The sequence below is a fragment of the Hylobates moloch genome, unplaced genomic scaffold, assembly GCF_009828535.3.
Source record: "Hylobates moloch isolate HMO894 unplaced genomic scaffold, HMol_V3 SCAFFOLD_11, whole genome shotgun sequence".
Taxonomy (NCBI): Eukaryota; Metazoa; Chordata; class Mammalia; order Primates; family Hylobatidae; genus Hylobates; species Hylobates moloch.
Window position 1 is genome coordinate 95,615,594 of NW_026652286.1, and position 12,039 is coordinate 95,627,632.

A 12,039-nucleotide genomic window follows, 5' to 3' on the forward strand; every position below is an offset into this window, starting at 1 on the left:
GAAGGGGAGGATGCTCCAGCAGCACTCTGTGTCTCTGCACCCTTCTGACCAGGCATCAAGCCTCCATGCCATTCAGACTGGGGAGCTGAACACCCACTCTGTGTGAAAATAGCAAGCTTCAAAATGCTTCCCCTGCCCTATGTGCAAACTAGGAGACAAAAAATATCTTTCCTTCTACCTATCCTAGGTTCATGGCTGAGGCCCCTATAACAAAAGATAGATTAACAAAAGAAAAAGCATACAAGTTTTTCATGTCTTGGGAACAAGGGAAAGCTTCCCCTCTGCCCTCTAAAGGTTCACTGAAAATGACTGACAAGAGGCAGATTAATAGAAAAAGCACATAAATTAATACTACGTGAGCATGTAGCGTATCACAGAGTGAGTGCCCAATCTCCCAACGGGGTACAGATGCTTATATACCCTACATCTTAGGGGAAAGAGAATGGGGAAGTGTGGGTGATTTTAGGTAGACAGTAAATGATTTTTAAAGAAATTCAATGGACTTGAAGAACATACAATGGTCTGGGACAAAGTCGGTTGGGCCTACAGAGTGGACAGTCATTTGGGACAAAAGTCTGTCCAGGTTTGTTGTCAGACTTTAGTCTTCCTTCCTGTGATGTGACTTCAGTCAATGAAAACTCTGAGAAGGGACCAGAAGTAATTGTTTCCTTCTTTGGTAGGTGTGAGAATAACCTCGTCCTGTGCTTTGGGACAGGTAGAGGACTGACAGACAGGGGATAGAGGAAGGAAAAGCAATTGTTCTCCTTGGTGGGTCTGTCCAGTCTTTATGTAGGTAGGGGAAAGGTTTCTTTTAGCATCTGTTGATCTCTAAGGGCCTTTAATTCAAAATACTCAGCAGGGTGTAGTGGCTAACACCTGTCATCCCAGTACTCTTGGAGATCAGAGCCGGAGAATTGCTTGAGCCCAGGAGTTCGAGACCTGCCTAGGCAACATAGCAAAACCCTGTCACTACAAAAAAATACAAAAATTAGCCAGGTGTGGTGGTGTGCACTTGTGGTCCCAGCTAATCAGGAGGCTGAGGTGGGAGGATCGCTTGGGCCCAGAATGTCTAGGTGACAGTGAGCCATGATCATGCCACTGTACTCCAGCCTGGGCAACAAAGCGAGACTCAAACAAACAAAACCCCAAGATGTTCATTATACCAGGGAGCCATATTTGGGGGTGAAGGTCCCTGTCTTCCTTTACATGACACAAAAGCTTTCATAAGGAAATGAAGATTTGAAGAAAACTAGTTAAACCTGAATATTTCTATGCAAAATTTGATGAAGAGTAGACAGTCATGGAGAAACATGATAGAGCTAAGAGTGTGATCTAATGGTAATAAACTGGGAGGACTTAATGAGGCCTGTGTGTTCAGATTCCCCTGGGTGTCCCTCTGTCTTCAGAGATGAAGGTGCTCATTTTCTCCAGCTCTAGGGAAGGCACCTTTCACTTGAAGTTCTCATGACCTGCTCCAGGAAAGGTTAGAGTCCTTCCTAGGTTTTATCACTTGATTCAGGGGAGAAGGGTGGGGCGGGGGGGAATGGTCAAAGTGACCTTCCTGCTCCTATTGTTTTCTCACATTCCTTCATCTTAAACTATTCAATAAGCTGAGATGCAATATTTTTGGTTATTGTGCCTTGAACTCCATGTCACCTTCATGGCTTACTACTACCCACCATCCACCTCAAGGAGTTGCACCAAGAATGATCCAGAGAGTGAGAATTTGGGTAAGAGAGAGGGCACATTCAGCTCAAACTAGGATCTGCACTTCTAAAAGCCATAGACCATTTTTTGTTGTTGTTGTTTTGTTTTTCTTTTTGTTTTTCTTTTTGTTTTTAGATGGAATTTCACTCTTGTTGCCCAGGCTAGAGTGCAATGTCGCGATCTCGGCTCACTGCAACCTCTGCCTCCCAGGATCAAGCAATTCTCCTGCCTCAGCCTCCCAAGTAGCTGGGATTACAGGCACCCACCACCACTCCCAGCTAACTTTTTTTGTATTTTTAGTAGAGACGGAGTTTCACTATGTTGGCCAGGCTGGTCTCGAACTCCTGACCTCAGGCAATCCACCCACTTTGGCCTCCCAAAGTGTTGGGATTACAGGCGTGAGCCACCGCACCCAGCTGACCCTATTTTTTTTGAAGTAATTATATGTTAGGCTAATAAGATCTTAAAATAAGCCTTGAATGCAAATTTGTACCAAGGACATGAATACAGATTTTCATTAACACAACTGTCTACTACCTTGGCAGGGTTTACTTCCTGAGGAAACATAACAGCTAATGTTCATATCTGACAAAAGACCAGACTATATTTAGCCTTCTGGCTGGTTCTCAGCCGTTCTCTGCTTGACAGATTCCCAAACTCATTCTGCCCTTTTGTGATGTATGTAAAGGCTGCCTGCACATCCAGAGAAAACGAATAGTGTACTTGGGATTTGTTTAAGCTTAAATCAGCAAAGTGTCTGTTTTTGGTTTTTTGTTTTGGGGGCTTTATTTGAAAGTTGTTTGAGGACCAAAAACAATCTTCTTCCTGAAGAAAGAAAATACTTCACTCTGCCAGAAATAAACATGTAAAGCCCAGATGGCTTGGTTCTGGCTATGTAAAGAGGTAGGGGCGTGAAGGGGAACATACCGAGGAAACTGGATGGAAGATCAAAAGTGGTAAAAGGAAGGAAAGACAGAAATGGTAACTGGTAAAACAAGCTTTAGAGGAGCCAGTTTGGAAGTTTTCCCAAGAGGCCAATAAAGTTCTAGTTAGCAAAAAGGAAAAAGAAAGAAAAAAAAAAAAGGCCAGGAACAGTAGCTCATGACTGTAATCCCAACACTTTGGGAGGCCAAGGCAGGTGGATCAGCTGAGGTCAAGAGTTCGAGACCAGCCTGGCCAATATGGCAAAACCCTATCTCTACTAAAAATACAAAAATTAGCCAGGTACGATGGTGCATGCCTGTAGTCCCAGCTACTTGAGAGGCTTAGGCAGGAGAATCGTTTGAACCTGGGAGGCAGAGGTTGCAACGAGCTGAGATGGAGCCACTGCTCTCCAGCCTGGGTGACAGACCAAGACTGCCTAAAACAAACAAACAAACAGCAACAAAAAGTGGGGAGCGTGGGATAATTCGGCTGACTAAGAAGTTCTCATGGGAGAAATAAGATCCCAACAAGAAGAGAAAAGCCTTAAAAATATATATAGCCTGAATATCACCTTTTAATTAAGCTGACTTCTGAGAATAATGCTCTTTTAAAAAATCTTTTAAGTATATCATTAGCAGTTTTGGGCAAACAGCAAACATTCTCATTTCCTGGCTTTTCTTTCCCTGAAGTTTGCATTTTAAGAGGGATGGTTTCTTAGGTAAGACAGGGCAGAGAATTGACAGGTACAGAGAAATACTGAAAGTTTTTAGAGGTTCAGGATAATTAATAATCAAATTTTTCCTTTTGAGTATAAAGTACCTTTTTAGCTCAAATGAGAAGGCAGAAAGCAAACCAACAAAACAAAAAAAATGTTTTTAACATGCTCTGAATATAAACCAAAATTTTAATCCAAAGGTATATTCAACAAGTGACTCAAGAATCAACTAATAAGCCCCTTTATGGCTTTAACCAAGGTGGCCTTTCCAAGATCCAGACCACTCTCACAGGACAGCCAAAGGAAGGAAAGCTTAGCTAGCCACAAATGGATGTAAACCCACATTTTAGTTCAGCCATATTCTTGAGGCTCTCAACTTTTTGTTTGGCTGCCTGCAGCAAAGAAAGGTGGGATAACCTACATGCCCCTGGTAAATGGAGAATCAAAAAGAGAGAACAGTCAGTAAGACAAAACAGGAAAACAAAAGTTGTCTATAGCAGTGAAACCACCTTTGCAAAAATTATGACTGAGCAAATTATTACAGTGAAAGAGATCTGACCTAACCAAATTTGTCTGGCTTCTAACCTCCAAGCTATCCTTGTTCATTTCTAGGTGTAGGCCAAACTAACTTGGGGGGAACTTAGTTTATAGTTTAACTTTGAAACAAAGACAATAACAGCCTTCTCCAAAAGCAAACCCCCTTCTTGTCAGGGGACTATACTGCCTTTGTAGGACTAACAAATTAGCCACAGGATTAGAAATTATGGCTTACGAGTCATTGCTGTAAAATCTGAGATCAGTGTTTGAGATATTTTGCAGACCCTGCATTGATTGATACACCAGCTGATGCCACCCAAATTGGTAAAGTGGGTCATCTGATTTTGTGTCATCCACCCAGGAACTGACAGCACAAGAGGACAGCTTCAAACCCCTATGATTTCATCTTCGACCTGACCAATCAACACTCCCTGCTTTCTGACTCTCTACACACTAAATTATCCTTTAAAACTCCAATTCCAAAATTTTGGGGGAGATTGATTTTAGTAATAACTTTGTCTCCCCATGTGGCATGGCTGGTCTCACATCAATTAAACTTTTTCCTGACTGCAATGCCATGGTTTTTATTTGTGCAGTGGGCAGGAAGAACACATTGGGCAGTTCCAAATTTGAGGGCTCATCCAGGATCACCCTTGTGACTCCTGCTTGTGGTTTGGTAGCCCCCTCTCCAGCGATGGATCTCGAGGTCAGCCCAAGAGGCTGCCTAATTCTCTTGGACTGGAGGCTGTCTCTGGCACTGTTTCTACTGGCAGGGCATTGCCAATCCATGGTGCATGGATTTCATTGCAATGGAGAAAAAGTCCTATAACTGTAACCCCATCATTAGGTGTCTGTCTGTGGTCCTATCATGGGTTGTCTGATTTGGTGCATATTCTAAGTGCTTCCAGAACCTCCTTTCTTCTCCTGATTGGTTTGGCTTTTTCTGGGGTCTTGGTTCAGCTCCTTTAAGAGGCTTGGCTGAATCTCCCTAAATAGTAGGAAGAGTCTTGGTTCAGGAGATTTTTTCCTCAATCAGGAAGATTTTGGGGAGATTTCTCAGGAAGAGAGTAGGTGGTTAGTTTGGAAAGAATACTTAGGATTATTGGTTAGGGATCTTTGTTTAGAAGGTCTTCTGTCTGTCTGGTGTTTGTTGTGTTTGTATATGTGGAGGTGATCTCTGAAGGAAATGCTAATGGAAGTCAAGCAGGCGTAACTTGCAGAACCCTCCTTATTTGGTCACATTAGGTAAACCCTGAAGCAATTGTTAGCAGAAGCTCCACAGGTCTGACACAGGGTGACCATCTGCTCTTCATCTTGCCCACAGATCACCCACTGAATTCTCAGTTGAAGGTCATCTCTCCCCACCTTGAGTGGATCAAAGATGACAGGGATGAACAGGGGCAAATTTGAGCCTTGCCAGGTCAATATCAGATGCCGAGCAAGGTGACTAGTGTCTATTTTGTTATATGTATTTTGCTTTGGCTGGGATGGAAAATGTTCATTTGTTCCCCAGGCAGTCTGTTGGGCAGCATATTGCAAAACTGAAAGACTTTTGCCTATGGTTTTATGAAACAAAAGGAGATAATTTTCCCTTGTGATGCTTCTTGGCTCCCATGGTCCTTGGAATAGAGGGGGAAAAAACAAATTTTCAGTACTTTCATGGAGACCTATTATATATATTCATGAGGTTTGCTAATTCAGTATCAAGCAGAACAGGAGTTAATGCATGGACTGAACTAATAGAAGACTGAAATTATCTCTTATGATTTTTTGTTTAAAACATTTACTGATTCTTTATGTTTTGTTTTTAGAGTCAAGAAAAATTTTTTTCTTTTGAGCTAATTAAGGCTTTTATCAATCGAGTAAAGTATACTCTGTGAGAAAACCTTGGAGTATATTTCTTTCTCTCTACCTGATTTCTCTGAAATTTGGAAACTATTTGTGAGTATTCTTAACTTATGGCAGTATAGTTATTTGCCTACATGTAATAACAATGTTTGCTTTTGTAACAGGACATCGCTGGAGACACTGATTATTTTACCAAGGTTTTGACTGCAATGGCATACTTTTGTATACAAACAGACTGCTTTAAGGAATCAAAGTTGACTTATAGGGCCAATAAAAGCCCCTGGTAAAAACTGGCCTCAAACCTTTTCTATGCAGTCCCTGTCCAGGGTTCTCGATCTGTGGTAAGTGAAGAATGTCACTTTCTGACAAGCCCAGGAGCCCCAAGTTATCTTGGAACCTCAAGGAGTGGAATTCACCCAAGGTCCTACTGATATTTGCAGGCACAGATAAATCCATGGCTGGGCTCAAGGCTTTGAAAAATCTAAGCTGAGATTCCTTATGGAATAAAGTTCCATTAAAGCCAATTTTCAAAAAAGCCTATATGGCAAATAACTATTCTTGCTGACTTTATGCAAATATTCATGCCAAGTATGATAAGACTAATATTTATTTTGCAAGCAAATTTGTTTTTAGTAAAAATGGGGACTGGAGAGAGACAAACTGTATTTCAGAGAAAGCTATAGTACCTCTGTTGTTAGATTCTAGTCTTGTCCACTGTGTTTTTTTTTTTTTTTTTTTTTGAGACGGAGTCTTGCTCTGTTGCCTGTCCACTGTTTTTGAGTTTTTATTATTTTCTGCAATTTAGACTGATTCCTGAATTATTTCTGGGTTACAAGTCCCAAAACTAATGCTTTCAAATCTTTCTTTCATTTTTCTGACTTGAACTCAATGAAATTGCTGCTACATCTTCCCTGAGGCCCTGAAAGCTGAAGCTTATTCCTTGTGGTACAGGCAAGAAAAACATGTCAGATTGCCACTGCCTTCCTCCTCTATAACTAAAGACGCTTTGAGTCTAATGTTTCAATAAATTATGCCCAACATTAACCTTTGTTTTTCTTCTGTTTCCACAGAAATGCCTCTTATTAAAAACTTGTTTGCTGTCATCACATATAGAAGCCTAGCCCATCTGCACTGCCACTTCCTGATATGGTAAACAGCTATTTAACTGAACTGATCTAGTCTCAGGACTAGGAAACCAACTAAAAATATATGGGTTGGTATATTTAAATTTGCCTTTTCCTGTCCATCCTAATCAGTCTTTCTAATAACCTCTGACCCAAATATCTCTCTACTAGAGACCCCATTTCTGATTGATTATCCGCACTATTCACCTGGATCCCTCAGAGCTTCAGATCAGTTCTACAAAGGCTTCTGAAGCTAGGATTCTCACTCCTTACCCTAGAACTCATTATTTACTTTATAGCTCATTTAAATGCTGTGCTGAAACAATAGAGAAGAATACTAATGCCTTTGTCATGCAAGCCTTGAAACCCCAATTAGGCACCCTGAGTGTGTGCAGACAGCTGCAAGGCAGTTCCACTCCTCTTACCTTGGAGTCAACTCCTACTCCCATCATGCCACAAGTCAGCAAGAAAAAGCTAGAGTGGTCATTGCGCTTTTTCCATCTTCATAGCCCACATCTTAAGAATAAGGTGTTATAAAACCCAAAGAGAGAGATTGAAACTGCCTTTGCAAAAATCACTGAGAAAATTATTACAGTGAAAGAGATCTGACCTAACTGACTCCATCTGGTTTCTAACCTCCAGACTGCCCTTGTTCGTCCCTGGATGTAGGGCGAACTAACTTTGGGAGGAACTTAGTTTATAGTTTGACTTTGAAGCTAAGATGATAACAGCCTTTCCCAAAACAAACTCCCTTTTTGTCTGGAAACTAGACTGCCTTTGCAGGACTAACAAATTAGCCACAGGATTAGAAATTATGGTTTAGGAGTCACTGTTGTAAAACTTGAAATCAGTACTTGAGTTTTTTTTTTTTTTTTTTTGCACTCCCCATATTCCCATACACCAGCTGATGCCACCAAGATTGATAAAATGGCTCATCTGATCTTGTGGCCTCCACCCAGGAACTAACTAGCACAAGAAAACAGTTTCAACTCCCTATGATTTCATCTCCAACCCAACCAATCAGCACTGCCTACCTTCTGACTCACTACTCACCAAATCATTCTTTAAAACCCCAGTCTCCAAATTTTGGAGGAGATTGATTTGAGTAGTAACTCCATCTCCCATGGTGGCATGCCTGGCCAGCCTGACATCAATTCAACTCTTTCTTTATTGCAATGTCATGGTCTTTATTTGTGCAGCAGGCAGAAGAACCCATCAGGCAGTTACAGCAGGGGGAGGATCATTAAGGAGTGTCCAGAGTCATACAAATAGCTTCCACCAAACCTCTAAAGGTATTCCTACCTCAATTGTGACTCAAAATCAGTAAGAATTTTTATGACTTAAAACCAATAAATGTCAGAACTGAGTTTTATGGAGGCTATATGCAGTCCCTCTCAAGATCTAAAGTCTCTTTCAAAGATAGCCTAAGACAGCAAAGATCCACATTGTTAATAAGACAATGAAGTTTAAGACAATTAAGACAAATTTTCTTGAGAGCTGTCACATTCAGATAAACAGACATTTTGGACTCTCAGCCAACTGGCTGCCTGCCTGGCATAAAGCTGATAATTTATTCCCTTCGAGGTAGCACCTGAGAATAAATTCGCTGATTACAAAGCCAAGTTTCTCAAGACATAAAAACAAGACAAAAAGATAATCTTATTATGGTTTTCCTCCTTATGACAAACCACACCAAATACAAAAGCAAGAAGAACAGAGACCATTTATAGGAGTTTATAGATCAATAATCAATAAGCCTAAGCTAAGTCTACAAGAGTCACAGATTCAAAGCACTAATTCAAAAAAAATTCTCCTATTATTTTAATTTTGGAAAAGAAAAAGAGACAAGAGGTGACTCTTACTGTCGGCTCAACTGGATCCCATAGGTAAAGATCCACAGGACTGCCTGATAAGAATTTCTTAACCTTTTCCCAGCTTCATCAGGTCCTAGATTCTCTCAATTGTAGCTTCCAGAGGAGAAAAGCAGTTTTAGTATCCTGCCAGTTACGCCAAATCTGTAAAGCAAAGAGAACTTCCCACCTCCTCTGAAAGTTCAAGTGTGCTAAACAAACGGACAATACACAGGTTAATGGAGGAAAGGAATACAAATTAACTAACCTCAGACATAGGAGTTCCGCAAATATACAACTCTAAGAAGGGCCAGATTGTTGAGGCTTAAATATTCTCTTTATAGGAAAGAGAGAAATGACAGTGTAGGCAATTTTGAGGGGTGGTAAGTGATTTTCAGGAGAATTAAATGGGCACAAAGAGCCAAAAATAGTTTGTAGGTGATTCTCTTTTGAAACAAAATGGGACCAATAAATTATGGAAAGGTGAGGGGCAGAATTGCTCTGCAAACAAATGCTGCCTTATTATGCAGATAAAGTCTCCTAGGTGATCTCTCAGAGCCGTCCTTAGAATAACAGATGAAGAGTCTGGGTGTAGTAACAATTTTTAACCTCTTCTCTGGTGGTTAATCTTGCCTGGTTATTTGATGAGATACTTACAGAGGAGGTCTTTTATTATTATTATTTTTTGAAATGGAGTCTCACTGCAATGCCCAGGCTGGAGTACAAAGGCATGATCTCAGCTCACTGCAACCTCTGCCTCCCGAGTTCAAGTGTTTCTCCTGCCTCAGCCTCCTGAGTAGCTGGGATTACAGGCACCTGCCACCATGCCCAGCTAATTTTTGTATTTTTAGTAGAGATGGGGTTTCACTATATTGGCCAGGCTGGTCTCAAAGGTGTGAGCCACTGGGCCCGGCCCAAAGGAGTCTTAAGACAAATTGCATTTCTTTTGAAAGGAACTTCCAGAGAGATCCCCTCTCTGGACTTGGGGGAGAAAAACAAGAGAAGGTTAGAAAGCCCTTGGTGCTGAGGCAGCTTCTCAGACCTTCCCAGTTTCTTTAATTCAAAAGTGTTCAGCACCATATTTTGGAGTATTGTTCTCTGAGTCACGATAAGAATGGTAAAAATTGATGTGTTGGTTGACTTCTGTAGCTTGTCTAAGATGTTGCTGTCAGGCCTCTGAGCCCAAGCTAAGCCATCATATCCCATGTGACCTGCATGTACACACCCAGATAGCCAGTTCCTACCTTAACTGATGACATTCCACCACAAAAGAAGTGAAAATGGCCTGTTCCTGCCTTAAGTGATGACATTGTCTTGTGAAATTCCTTCTCCTGGCTCATAAGCTCCCCTACTGAGCACCTTGTGACCCCCACTCTGCCCGCCAGAGAACAACCCCCTTTGACTGTAATTTTCCTTTATCTACCCAAATCCTATAAAACAGCCCCACCCTTATCTCCCTTCGCTGACTCTCTTTTTGGACTCAGCCCACCTGCACCCAGGTGATTAAAAGCTTTATTGCTCACACAAAGCCTGTTTGGTGGTCTCTTCACACAGACATGCATGAAATTTGGTGCCGTGACTCGGATCGGGGGACCTCCCTTGGGAGATCAATCCCCTGTCCTCCTGTTCTTTGCTCTGTGAGAAATGTCCACCTACGACCTCAGGTCCTCAGACTGACCAGCCCAAGAAACATCTCAGTAATTTCAAATCTGGTAAGCGGCCTCTTTTTACTCTCTTCTCCAACCTCCCTCACTATCCCTCAACCTCTTTCTCCTTTCAATCTTGGTGCCACACTTCAATCTCTCCCTTCGTTTAATTTCAATTCCTTTCATTTTCTGGTAGAGACAAAGGAGACACGTTTTATCCATGGACCCAAAACTCCGGCCTCGGTCACAGACTAGGGAAGGCAGCCTTCCCTTGGTGTTTAATCATTGCAGGGATGCCTCTCTGATTATTCACCCAGGTTTCAGAGGTGTCAGACCACGCAGGGATGCCTGCCTTGGTCTTTCACCCTTAGCAGCAAGTCCCGCTTTTCTGAAGGAGGGGCAAGTACCCCAACCCCTTCTCTCCATGTCTCTACCCCTTCTCCACCTTTCTGGGGGGCAAGAAACCCCCAATCCCTTCTCCTTCACTCTTAGTGGCAAGTCCTGCTTTTCTGGGGAAGGGTCAAGTACCCCAACCTCGTATCTCTGTGCCCCGATCCCTTATTTCTGCACTCCGACCTCTTATATCTCTGTGCCCTGATCCCTTATTTCCATGCCCCAACCTCTTATATCTCTGCACCCTGATCCCTTATTTCCGCGCCCCGACCTCGTATCTCTGCACCCCGACCCCTTTCCCGCTTTTCTGGAAGGTAAGAAACCCCGAATTGCTTCCCTCCGTGTCTCTACTCTCCCTTTTCTTTAAACTTGCCTCCTTCACTATAGGCAAACTTCCACCCTCCATTCCTCCTTCTTCTCCCTTGCCTGTGTTCTTAAGAACATAAAACCTCTTCAACTCTCGCCTGACCTAAAACTTAAATGCCTTATTTTCTTCTGCAATGCTGCTTGACCCCAATACAAACTCGACAGTGGTTCTAAATGGCCAGAAAATGGCACTTTCGATTTCTCCATCCTGTAAGACCTAAATAATTTTTGTCAAAAAATAGGCAAATGGTCTGAAGTGCCTGACGTCCAGGCATTCTTTTACACATCGGTCCCGCCCTACTCTCTGTGCCCAGTGCAACTCGTCCCATATCTTCCTTCTTTCCCTCCCACCTGTCCCCTCAGTCCCAACCGCAAGCATCGCTGAGTCTTTCTAATCCTCCTTTTCTACAGACCCATCTGACCTCTCACCTCCTCCCCAGGCTGCTCCTCACCAGGCCGAGCTAAGTCCCAATTCTTCCTCAGCCTCCGCTCCTCCACCCTATAATCTTTTTATCACCTCCCCTCCTCACACCCGGTCCGGTTTACAGTTTCATTCCGTGAGTAGCCCTCCCCCACCTGCCCAGCAATTTCCTCTTAAAAAGGTGGCTGAAGCGAAAAGCATAGTCAAAGTTAATGCTCCTTTTTCTTTATCAGATCTCTCCCAAATCAGTAAGCGTTTAGGCTCTTTCATCAAATATAAAAAACCCAGCCCAGTTCATGGCTCGTTCAGTAGCAACCCCGAGACGCTTTACAGCCCTAGACCCTAAAATGTCAAAAGGCCGTCTTAATCTCAATATACATTTTATTACCCAATCTGCTCCCAACATTAAATAAAACTCCAAAAATTAAATTCCGGCCCTCAAACCCCACAACAAGATTTAATTAACCTCGCCTTCAAAGTATACAATAATAGAAAAAAGTTGCAATTC

At 42.3% G+C, this 12,039-nt stretch overlaps 1 long non-coding RNA gene across 1 annotated transcript in view; it reads right to left on the bottom strand.

Moving 5' to 3' along the window:
• LOC116477088 (uncharacterized) overlaps nucleotides 1–12,039 on the bottom strand; it is an 81,650-nt gene that overhangs the window by 35,582 nt on the left and 34,029 nt on the right. The gene's annotated exons all lie outside the window — the stretch shown is intronic.